General features: G+C 44.1%; 1 long non-coding RNA gene across 1 annotated transcript in view; it reads left to right on the top strand.

Moving 5' to 3' along the window:
• The window catches only part of LOC131492033 (uncharacterized), a 65,833-nt gene that overhangs the window by 45,705 nt on the left and 7,221 nt on the right, over positions 1–12,907 (top strand). The gene's annotated exons all lie outside the window — the stretch shown is intronic.

Genomic DNA, 12,907 nt, shown 5'->3' with positions numbered 1-12,907 from the left:
AGAATTTATATCCTAAAAGGGAGACAGACATATACAAGGATCTTAGGTCAAGTTCCTCACAAGCAGACACTGAAATGATTTGGGTTTAGTGATCTATTAATGAAGTAGAAATGAAAGGTGATAGGGATTGTAGAGACATGAGACCTTGTGGGATAGGAAAAAGTCAAATCATCTGAGTCCCAAACAATGGGAGGTAAGACATAAAATTGGTGTATGCAACAAAGGTCCATTAAGATTTCACAGTTACATAGAGGGACTCAGTCTATGAAAAAGACCAGCTTCAACCTCCATATTCAAGTTTGTGCTTCAGACAGCCTCAGAGTAGCCTCCAATGAGTTGACAGAGGCATGAGGCTGAGAAAGCAAAGAAATGAGGCAATATTGAGATTTATGTCTAGGAAAGATTTCTGGGTATGGCTACAGGCCTACAGGGTTAGGGTTAGGGTTAGGGTTAGGGTTAGGGTTAGGGTTAGGGTTATGAAATTGACTGGAAGCAAACAGATTAGAAGCCTACTGGTGTTTTTTTTTTTTTTTTTTTTAATTTACTTATTTGTTTTGAGAGAGAGACAGAAAGTGAGTGGGGGAGGAGCAGAGAGAGGGAGAGACAGAATCCCAAGCAGGCTCCACACTGTCAGCACAGAGCATGACACAGGGCTGGAATTCACAAACTGTGAGATCACAACCTGAGCTGAAATCAAGAGTCAGACGCTTAACCAACTGAGCCACCTAGGTGCCCCTAGAAGCCCACTGGTTTTGAGAGAGCTCTGTTGTCAGAGAAATCATGATCCTGATTCTGATTCGAAAAGCAGAAACAAAAACAAAACAACCCCCCCCCCACCACCACCAAAAACACCTTGTAATATAAAACAGTTCTCAGGCCTTTAAATTTGCATTGGCTGGAAGCAGGCTGTGAATTATATAGTCCCAAGGATGGCCAAGTCAGCAGAGCTCACTTCAGAGAAGGCCATGGGGGAAATTGGGCATGGACCCATATTCCAACGGTATAGTCTGGCACCAGAGAGAACAGTGGACAAGGAAATTCCTTCAGAGATCAGGATTAAGGTCTAGTCGGAGAATTTCACCCTCACACTGGAACAAACAGTCTTCACTGTGTCTATCCCGAAAGATTTTATCGTTGCTGCGGACAAGTGACTGCCTTGTAGCTCCCATTATTCCTTTTTCTGAATGGAATTTTATTATGGCTTTCCTGTTCCTACGTCCATATCGTGTTTTGAGTGGTGGTTAGTGGAGAGAAGATACTTGTCTTTGTGTTCATAAGTCTCTGGACCACAGGGGCCTACATCTAGACTTGCTAGAGATAACTGTACATCACCCAGAGATCCTGGTCTTTGAGCTGGATATAGTGACTGAGTGGGATTTTGGATGTGTGTGTGTGTACTAAGAGTGTAAGTATGAGAAGACAGGTGTGCAGTAATATTTCATGACCAGTCTACCTCCTTAGCAGGCTGATAACATTAGACCTAGATGGCTAGCTGTCTATCCAATATTCATATAATATGCAATTGATATTGGGGTAGACTACATTTCCTAGCATCCCTTACATCCATATAACTAGCTACCACCAATGGAATGTAAGTAGAAGTGATGTGTGTCACTTCCAAGCTGGGACTTTTAAGAAGCTAATGGGGAATATCCACATTTTCTTCTCCTGTCTGCCATCTGAATGTTGAAAACTCTGAGTTTCTAGGGAATAGTGGAGCCACAAGATGGCCCCTAAACACCACATAAAGGAATGCTTGAAACCCAACCATATGAAACATGTACATTGGACAATTACATGATCAAGAAATATAGATTGTGTTAAACCACCATTGAGGGGGCGGGGTTACACCAACTAGCGTTACCATAATGCTAGAAACAACTTCATATAAGAGTTCATGACGCTGAATCAGGCATTCATTAAGCCCTTAAATGGTGTTCCTACATCATGGTATGCAAAGACAAAAATGCATATCCAGATAAAAACATCTATTTCAGTGAGAACCAAGTTACCTAAGTTCACTCCACAATAAAAGGATTTAATGTAGTCACCCTTCCAGGCAGGTGACAGTTTTGTACCTCTAGGTCATGATACCATACTGGGGGTTCAAGGTTAGTCAATGCTTCTGGGAAGTTAGATACTCAGCAGCGATGGTGGCCAGGTCAGCCTCTGCGAAGGAAAATGCATATTGTAGCCTATCTATAATTGTAACCCTGCCATTGTGATGATGTTCATAACCTCACTGATTAAAGACTGAGGTGACTGGGAAAGAGGCTGGCTGACATTCATAGAGCAAGATACCTGCACTGTGGACATCTTTGAGAGAACATTCTCATGGAACAAACATTTTCACATCCTGGACCCATTATGATTTGTCCATTCATGTGCCTCTTTCCCAAAAATGCTTTGTCACGTATCCCTTCCAAGTCTTTGACTATTTTTCCAAACCATTAGTCATTGTCCATGAATTGGCTTAGATCCAGATCTCAAGTCATCTCTCCTTTCAGACCAAATACCACTTAAAGCTCTGTACAATGGAAGGATTTCTCTCCTCTGTAGTCCTTAGGGCCACCCCTTCCAGCCTGTAAATAGAGCTGTAACATGACAGGAGTCCCCTTACTGCTGGTGCCAGCATATTGTGCAGATCCATCTATAAACCAGCTTATTTTTTTTTTCAATATATGAAATTTATTGTCAAATTGGTTTCCATACAACACCCAGTGCTCATCCCAAAAAGTGCCCTCCTCAATACCCATCACCCACCCTCCCCTCCCTCCCACCCCCCATAAAACCAGCTTATTTTAAGCTAGGACTAAAGATGGGAGATGCTGTGATTGAAACATGCTCCCTGAGTTCATAGAAGATGATGGGATTCTGAAGTAGAAGAGGCAACATAGCAGCACTTAGCCATCAAAGGCAGAGTGGGCATGGTTACCATAAGGGGTATCAAGCCCAGAGTATAATCCTATAATTCCTGACCCACAGGAATCATTGTAAATGTTAAGCTGATGATGGATCCCTAGGAACAACATAGAGGAGCAGCTCAATACATTCCTTCTTGACCTGTATAACCAAAGGAACTCTAGGTCTGGAAAATATAAGCCTGACTTGAGTCACTGCAGTAGAGAATCTAGATCAGCATCAACTCAAAGACCCAGAGCTCACTGAATGAAAGGAAGACTGAAAACCCTTGAGAAAGTGCCCTGAGGTATTATCACAGGTATGTACTGTAAATCTTTCTAGCCTTCCCTAAGCAGCCTTCCTGTAGCCATTGCCCGCGTAACTAACTGTACACTGTGGGGGAAGCAAATACCCAAACATTTTCAGAGATTATTGAACACTGGATCTGAGCTAAACCCTGAGGACCCACAACACCATTCTAACACATAAGCCAGAGTGGAGGCCTTGGGGGAGGGTGTCATGCCATAGAGACATTTTTTTAATTGAGGGTATCAAGGTAGGTGGCTTGACCGAGATGGTAAAAAGGAAATACATGGAATTTGGGGCTTTGTCCATATCACAGTAGTCCCAGTAGATCACAAATATACCCCATTTTTTCCCCATGTTCCTGAGTATATATTGGGAATAAATATACTCAATAACTAAAAAATCTGTATGTTTCCTCCTGACCCATAGAGTGAGGACTATCATGGTAGGAAGAAAGTGGAATCCATGGAGCTACCCTACTGAAATGGTGGATCAAAGCACCCTGTTTATCATGGAATCACAGAAATTAGAATAAAGCCTCGAAAGAGGCAAAGAGGATAATCTTCACTATACTCCCATTTACATTACTTGTTTGTCTTACGTAGAAGACAGATCATGGAGCATAGTAGCGGACTCTCATAAACCAAGTCAGGTAGAGGCTACATTTAGTTCCAGACAGACTTTTCGACATTGTAGATCAATACATACCCTGGCACTTAGTATGCAACTGTTCATCTGAAAAATGATTTTATTTCTACAAGGAAACACCACCATCAAGTAACTTTCATGTGGAAAAGAGAGTTTTCTCTATCTTGCTACAGAATTACATCAGTTATCCAGAGTCATGTCATGTTTTTACTCTAAAAGGCATGCATTTCTCAATGTGGTGGCAAAAAGAAATGTCTTGGAACCCTTTTCAGAGACAAAGGTAAGGAGTGAATGAGTGGGGTCTATATGATAAATACATGCTGACATTCCTATTTCCCTAAATTTTTGGATTCCTCCCTTTACATTACACCAGAGAATTTCTGTTGTTGCTGATGAGAAGTCCACTGGTGTTCTTTTGTAGTTAATCTATCTCTACCATAAATTCTGGGATTTTTCATTATTTTTATGTTTTATAGTTTACTATAATGTGGAGTTTGGAGATTTATCATATTTAACACTTAATGAGCTTTATATAGCTGAATACTTATTTCTTCCTTCAGTTCTAGAAATATCTACCATTCTGTCTTCAATTTTTGTGTCTTTGTCATTCTTTAGTCTCTCCTGAAACTGTTTTATTAGACTATATTGGACTGCCTCCATGTGTTTTAATTTCCTTTTTAGATTTTCTATTTTTTAATACATTGTGCTGAAATTCTAAGAAATTTTATCACTTCTATTTCCCAATTCACTAATTCCCTCTTCAGCTCTGTCCAATCTATAATTTGGACCTTTTTTTTTTTTAATTTCAGTGCTCTATTTTTCATTTTTAAGATATATACTTTTTTTTTCATATTTACACATTCTTGTTTTGTGAATCCTGTATTTCTTCTGTGGATGCTGCTCTATCCTTTATTCCTTTGAGGATTTTAAACATGCATATTTTAAGTCTTTTTCAGAGTACTCTGTTATTTCTCTTTTCTCAGACGTGTTTCTTTCAATTTATTGGATATAATGACTATATCATTATCCTGCCTTTCCTCAAATGCTTTATTAAGAATTGTGAGCTTGTCTTCGATGAAATTTTTAACAGCTTTTTTGCAGTATAACCTATCTACCATACAGTTCACCTATTGAAGTGTATAATTCAGTCGCTTTTAGAATATTCACATGGTTGTATGTCTATCACCACAATCAATTTTTCATTACCCGTTCCATGACATTTTGTCCCATATGTACTCCTGTACTATGATGACCTCCCTGTGGAGCAGTTTTACAATTTCAGTGCAAAGCACCAAAGCATATATTTTGTTTGAGGCTTGGCTCAAGACTTGGGCTCTGAGAAAATAGAGTCATACTAAGCTCTGAACTCATCATAAAGGTTTATGCCTGGGTATTATGCAGGTGACTTTTCTTCCTTAGCCACTGGTAGTACCTCATTTTGGCATGCAGTTCCAGGAGGGAGGGGAGAGTTATTCTAACTTCCTCTTTTACATATCATCTTACTCAGGAATTCTGATTCAGACCCACTGCCAATAATGGAGCTACCAACAAGAACACTGGCCTTTATTTTTGCTTGGGCATTAAAGCTGTGGTTTTGATGATGTTTATGTATTTCCTCCTCCCCTGGATCATGCGGCTCCACTCTAGCCTTTGCCTGTGACTGTAGTTTCTTTCCATATATTTTCTTCTCCCTTTTTAGTGCAACAACTTTATTTCTGGTCCATGAAGACTTCTCTTTCTAGTGATTTATGTATGTATTGATTTTTAAATGTTCTATCTATTATATGTGATGTGGAATGAAAGTGTGAGGTTCAGTCTGTGCTCAATCCACCCCATTGCCATAGAATTGGTAAAGGCTTTTCCAGACAACCTTCTGGCGGTCTTCTCAGATTCTCAGGGTGTTCATCCTGCCCTTGACTCCCAGTGGCATACCCCATGCTTTGGGCCATTACCTCTATAGAATAGACTCTTTGGATGTGGAATGTTTTTGCAGTTTTAATGCAAGACCCCCTATGGAACTGAAAGACTAATCTTGTCTTTCCAATATACTTGCAGGCCAACTTCCTGTCCTTTAACCAACTTGTTAGCATGAGCAAGTGTGTGCAGGGGAGATGGGTGGGATCTCATGGTGGACTGCTATCTGTCTGCATCTGCAAATACCTCCCTCTCTGATCTGTGAAGATGGAAGGGGCAGAGAGAACCTCTTCAAAGTCATACCTGTGGTGGAGTAGAGCACCAGACTAGAGAGGACACAGGTGATTTTAACTGGTTCTATCACTACCTAGCTCTGGGGCTAGTGGAAATCATTTTGTTGTCTTAGCTTCTATGGGAATACTTATAACAGCAGTTTGTCATGACAAATTGCTTTTTTTTTTTTTTTTTCATTCATGCAGCATGTATTTCAGAGACAGTCTGGCCTGATCTAGTGCCAACTCTGCCACTAAACTCTAACTCACTTGATGACTTAGGGCAGCTCATACAAGATGGAAACTCCATGGGTACCGATTTCAACTAAGAGAAAACTTAGAAGTTGCTAACAGAGCTATCTGAAGATAGGCTGGATTGTCTGGGGAAATGGCATTATAACAGCTAACATTTATTAAGTAATCATTTGCTTACTTTTCACAGCAATCCTATGAGTTAGATACTATCACCCCATTTCAGAGATGAGGAACAAGAGCTCAAAAAGTTATATGGAAGTAGAAAACTAGGCTCGGACCCCAGATCTGTGAAACCAGGCTGACTACTCCCACCCACTCTTCTGTTTTGCCAGTGGAAGTGCTCAGAAGAAACCGGATGACCACTGGCCAGCAGGGGAGAGATCACAACAGCAATTAGGTTGGGCTGAGTGACTGCTCAGCACTGAAGTTCTAGAACTCTTCATTCTCTAGGACTCTGTTTCCTGGAAAGTAAGACTTGAATTTGATTGCTAGAGGCTCCTTTCTGTTTTAAAATCCTGTGATGCATGTGCTAGGGATAGATGGTGACAGAAAAGAAATATCATATATACTCTCTGACGTCCCAGGATTTAGTTGGGAAGACGAGCCATGTGTGCATGAACCCAACTGCCCGTGGCCCACTGCTCTGCTGGTGGGCAGGGAAAGTCAGCAGGAGGGACAGAAAGTGTTGGAAGGAATGAGCAGGGGGCTTGGAATGGTAGGGTCTAAGTGGGTGCCAAGAAAAGGAAACAGAAAGGGTGAGTGTTTGGAAAGCCAGACGTGTTTCCCTTTGAAAGCTTAGCTGCCACACAAGCAGCTCTATCCATGCCTTGACAGCTCCTAGCCTCAGCTGTCAGAGGGTGTGTTTCACTCTCTCTAACCAGCTAAAGTGTCCTGGCTGTCCCAAACTCAACACCTCCTCTTCTGGTCTCCTGCCTGAGCCTGACACAGGAGGCTGAGAGAAAGACCACCATCGCTTTGGCTGCCTCCCACTCCCAGAAAGCCCTTTGGGTTAAGGGCTGCTATAAATATTAAGATAGGAACCCTGACGTGTGTGTGTGCGTGTGCGTGCGCGTACAATTTTTTTTATTTTCCCCAAATCTTCAGAGTATTTTAGGCATGGGGAGGAAGAAGGACAGGTTAATGACAGTGATGTCGTCAATTAACTGGGGAGGAGACTTACACTTCCTACACTTTAATTTCCTTTCCTACCAAAAAGTTGAACAAAGCTAGGAGGTTGTCATGATTTGTTGGTAGGGGTGGATGGGAGAGTGGGGTTGCCCTGTAAAGAGGGACATAGCAGCATAATAGCAGCAACCAGCTTGGATGTTTGTAGGCAGAGCCTTTAAAGCCACTGCTTGGGAAAGGGGAACTCTTTGGATAAACCACTGTATCTGTTGGAGCGTGGTCACTTTCACACTAAATGGAAGTTTCCATCAGTGGTATCTTACCATGCACAAGCAGTACAAGGAGAGGAAGGAAATGCCCTTTTGGAAACTAGTTTACAGATAAAGTGAGGCAGTGGACAAAAATGTGGAATCCAGGAAAATTAAAGAGAACAACTTCAATTCAATTTGGAAATGTTTTCTGGCATCTTCTGCCTGACCAACATTGTCTAAATGCTGTGAGGCACAGGGTCTCGGAGGTAAGATCTATCCAGGCAGATAAGACTAACACACAAGAGGGGCACCAGGGTGGCTCAGTCGGTTAAGCATCCGACTTCGGCTCAGGTCATGATCTCATGGTTTGTGGGTTTGAGCCCTGTGTCAGACTCTGTGCTGACAACTCAGAGCCTAGGGCCTGGAGCCTGCTTTGGATTCTGTGTCTCCCTCTCTCTCTGCCCCTTTCCTGCTCATACTCTGTCTCTCAATAATAAATAAACAAATGTTAAAACATTTTTTTTTTAAAGACTAACACACAAGAAACTATGGGAATCCCTATAAATGCTGAACAGAAAAGACAAAATTCTTGACCTACACTCCTATACTGTACTTGTTCTAGAAGTGAAGTATTGCTACTAACCTTGATGTTCCAGACTTGGTCGAATGCTATATAAGTTTGGGTAGAGTGAGGGCAGCTAGAGTTCAAGTAAGAATCATTGGTTCAATCTGGATTCCTCAGGGAGCAAAGTCTGAGGCAGAGACTGATGTGCTAACACTTTGTTAAGGCATACAGTTCTAGTAGCAAGAGCGGGAAACGAGGGAGAAAAGCATGGAAGGAGGTAGGGCCAATAGGTAGACAGATGTATTATCAAGCTGGGCACTCTTAAGTGGGACCGGTTGTTCAATCTAAAGTACTATATCCTGGAAAAGCCCTAAGAACCAGGTCTTGGGAGGTGCCTGGGTGGCTCAGTTGGTTGAGCTTCCAACTGTGGCTGAGGTCATAATCTCGTGGTTCATGAGTTGGAGCCCTGCATCAGCTCACTGCTGTCAATGCAGAGTCCACTTCGGATCCTCCATCCTCCTCTCTCTGCCCCTCACCCCCCTCTCAAAAATAAAAATGAAACATTAAAAAAGAAGAGCCAGGTCTCGGAACCACTAGCAGGGTGGGGGTAGGGGTGGAGGGAGGGCTTCTGTCCCCTCCTGGTCAGAGGTTTGCCCTTTATTGCACGGACTACTCAACGGTTCTTGGTGGTTCATTTGTTGGGCTGGGTGCTGAGCAGAGTTCTGCCACTGTGTCAGTAAAGGAAACCTGGGGAGGGGTCAGATGCGCCTGTGTGAAGTTGGGCCACACCCACAGCTGGGAACAAGAGGCAGGTGAGGCTGAGAAGATCTGAAGTGATACGAAAAAAGGGGTCTAAAATACCCATTACCCCTCTGCTGCATGATAATCACTGTCTTACCACAGATTTTCCTCTCTGGGTGCCCAGGTCCTGGCACTATGTGAGGCACAGAGCAGGCCCACATTATATCTGTGTTAACTAAGTGAACAGAGTGAATTTTGTTGAAATAAATGAATAAATGATCACACCGACCTGAAACCCCTTCATTATCCCGGACTTCCTTCTCCTACCACTATCCCCACCCTGTACCTAACCAGCCACCAAGTACCCATAGTCTGAGGCTCTATGTTGTCTCACTTCCTCCCTGGTTCAAAAGGGAGCCTCCCAGCCTCCAGGGGCTCCCCTCTGCAGTCCGTTGGCAAGCTGCTTCGTCTAGTCAACCTCAAGTACAGCGCTGATCACCCCACTCTCCAGATGCCCCAAGAAACTCGGTAGCTCCTCATTGCCTACACAGTGAAAGAGGTACGCTCTCAACCAATCTCCACAAGTGCCGTTCCCACCTCCTGGCCTCATCTTCCTCTTCCGGATCCTTGTAGTTCCTGGAACATACGGTCTTAATCATCTTTCACAGCCGTTTCAAGTGGTACTCACTCTGAGAAGCTTTTCCTGTTCTTTCCCTCTCCGGGGGTCCTTGCCTTGCCCTGAAGGCCTGCACTGCCATTTTCCTCTCGCTTAGCACACTCAGCTCCTCCCTTGGAATATGGCAGCATTCTCCTCTCCTACTAGGTCTGAGCACCTGCGGGCCCTCCTAGTGATATGCTCCCAAGCCGCCCAAACAGCGCCTGCCCATGGCCCTGACCACACCCACTGCACTGAGGGGGCGCAAGCGCTCCTGGGTGCCGGTCAAGCCCCCACAGGGGGCGCAAGAGCTCGTGGGTGTAAGAGCTCGTGGGTGTGGGTGGAGCCCTCACACTCACTCCAATGCTCGGCCATAACCAGGCGCGGCTGCCAGACCATCCGCTGTCACGCAGTCGGCAACCCTGACCTTGGGGTGGGTGCCTCCTGCTAACCTTATTCCATTTAAGGGTGGCGCTCAGAGCCCAAATAAAGACAGATTTTCCCAGGCATGAGTACTGCGGAAATGAAGAGAGGCGGCTCCTGGCAGTCACCCCAAGGGAACACCAAATTTAGCCCAAAGGTTGAATATAAATAAATTTTAAATTTTTTAATTGCAAAAATAACACGATAACATTAAAATAGTTTCGAAATAAGGAGAACTAAAGCCCTCCCACAGATCCACCCTACCGGCACAACTGCCTTCATTTTTGTTTGTTTCATTAAGATCTTTGTCGTTTTAAGTTCCTTTGTCCTTTCAAGTACCTACTTTACACGTAATCGTGGTGTGGGTACAGTTTTGTATCTTGCCTTTTTACAGAAGACTATATGAGAAGCACTTAGGAGAAGCAGCTGTAGACAAAGAGATGAGTGGTTGAATCTTGCTTCTATACCTGCCAGCTGTGTAGGTTACTGAATCTTTCTGTTTCCTTATCTGTGATGGGGGAGCGGGGCAAACAACCTCAGGATTGTTACTATTACAGGGATGAGATGATAATTCAGAAACTCTCTTAGCACAGAGCCCGGAAAACAGCACTTAACAATTCCAGGTTTGTTTTACAAACTTGGGGATTTTTTTTTATTTTTAATTTTATTTTATTTTTCTTAAAGTTTATTTATTTTGTGTGTGTGAGAGAGAGAGAGAGAGCAAGCAGGGGAGGGGCAGAGAGAGGCAGAGAGAGAATCCCAAGCAGGCTCTCTGCACTGTCAGCGTGGAGCCCAATGCAGGGCTGGAACGCATAAACCATGAGATCAAGACTTGAGCTGAAATCAAAGAGTTGGATGCTCAACCAGCTGAGCCACCCAGGTGCCCCTGGGGATTTTTCTTTAAACAGACTTTTCCCCAGCTAATGACGCCCTACACAGGTTTTTACATTGGTTGTCAAATGTATAACTTTGCCTCAAACCTTTGTAAGCTTACACCCCTCCAGGTTATATTTCAGTCCACTTAAGAAAAGCCCCAGGGAGGGGCACCTGGGTGGCTCAGTTGGTTGAGCGTCCGACTTCGGCTCAGGTCATGATCTCGCAGTCTGTGAGTTCGAGCCCCGCATCGGGCTCTGTGCTGGCAGCTCAGAGCCTGGAGCCTGCTTTCGATTCTGTGTCTCCCTCTCTCTCTGCCCCTCCCTGCTCATGCTCTGTCTCTCTCTCTCTCTCTGTCAAAAATAAATAAACATTAAAAAAAAAATTTTTTTTTTAAAAAAAGAAAAAAGAAAAGCCCCAGGGAGGCCTACACCGACTTTCCACCCCACCCGATTCCCTTCCCAATTTGGGCTGCTGTTTGACACGCAGCTGCTTCCTGGGGGGATTGAGCTTGACCAGGCTGCAGAGCCCAGGGCAAGAGCTCTCCTGAATGGGTTCATGCAAGGCTCTCAGTTTCTCTCAGAGGAAACCCTTGTTAGCAAGTAACTGTGGCCCATCCATAGGGCTTTGAGTCAGAGTCTTGGAAAATCAGCTAGGTTAAAGGGACAGAGGGGACTTAAGCCTTGTTTCCTGGCCACGACTTCCCGGGGCTGCATCAGCCTTCTGTGTAGTTGAAGAGGTGCCAACGAGGTGATTTCAGAGCAGTATCAGATACCATGCCAAAAATCATCTCCCCACCCACCACCATGCTTGACGGGGGGCCTGGGAGTCTCACTATTGGTTATTCCTCAGATTTCTGACTTTGAAGGCATCTAGTAAGTCTTGTGTGTCACCATCAATAACTGTCCTTAGCAGCACCTCACTGTAATTCTGATAATGGGCACCCACCTCGTACTCTGTTCAAGACCCTGGCCTGATGCATTGCCCGCCTAGTACCCCAGCCCCTGGGATGCAGCTGTTACCCTGCTGCCAGCTGACAGATGTCCCCCGTGGTGCCTGCCTGGCATTTTTCACCACTCCTGTGGCCTGGCTTCCGTACTGATGCACTCTCCCTCCTTCCTCACTGCCCCCCTCTCCGTGTGCCCGATGTCGCATTGTTCTGACTCCTCTGATGCCAAGGCTCCTCTGGACCACATGCTGCTGGCTCTCTGCACACAGTCTTCTGCCCACCAGCCTGGACTTGAGGGAATGGGCCCAATTTACAAGGCCCCAGGCATGTGATAAGAATCAGTCCTGGAAATAACAGTTGCAACATCAAATAGGGCTTTTCAGAACGTTGACATATGCTATTTAGTTGTTTTAAGACTTCCCTTCTTTTGAGTAAAGAGACTTTTCTGTCCTTTGGGGCTTTTACTGAAAAAGGATGTATGTTTCGTAATAGTAATTGCCAAGTGGTGGTGTTTTAGGTGCTATTTAGATGCTGCTTGAATTCTGTGTCTTTCAAGAATGTTGGCCCAGACTGAAGTCAGGGACGGTTGTATTGTGGGGTTTCCTGGAAGAAATTTGGGTTTTTCTGCTCATTGGTGGCCGGCTTTGTCTCACCTGTCAGATCTCAACCTCATTATTACCTCCTCAGAGAGGATTTTCTGCCCATCCTGAGGAACATCCCTCCTCCACCTTTGTTAGCATCTTATCTGTTTCCTCCTTGGCGCTTATCACAATTCATAATTATTTTGTTTGTTTCCTTGTGTTAGGGTGTCTTCCCTACCAGAATGGAAGCCCCAAAAGATGGGACTCACACGTTTTGTAGAATTGCATTCCTAAAACCTGACATAGTGCCCAGCCCAAGCTAGGTGCTCAACAGATACTGTTGAATAAAATTTTTCTCTTTTCTAAATGAAAGAAGATAAAAAAAAAAAACAACTATAGATCATACTCATTGCTGCCATCAAGTAACCAATGAGAAGAGAAACTATTG

The sequence above is a fragment of the Neofelis nebulosa genome, chromosome 2, assembly GCF_028018385.1.
Source record: "Neofelis nebulosa isolate mNeoNeb1 chromosome 2, mNeoNeb1.pri, whole genome shotgun sequence".
Lineage (NCBI taxonomy): Eukaryota > Metazoa > Chordata > Mammalia > Carnivora > Felidae > Neofelis > Neofelis nebulosa.
This window is presented reverse-complemented; position numbering and strand designations above follow the sequence as displayed.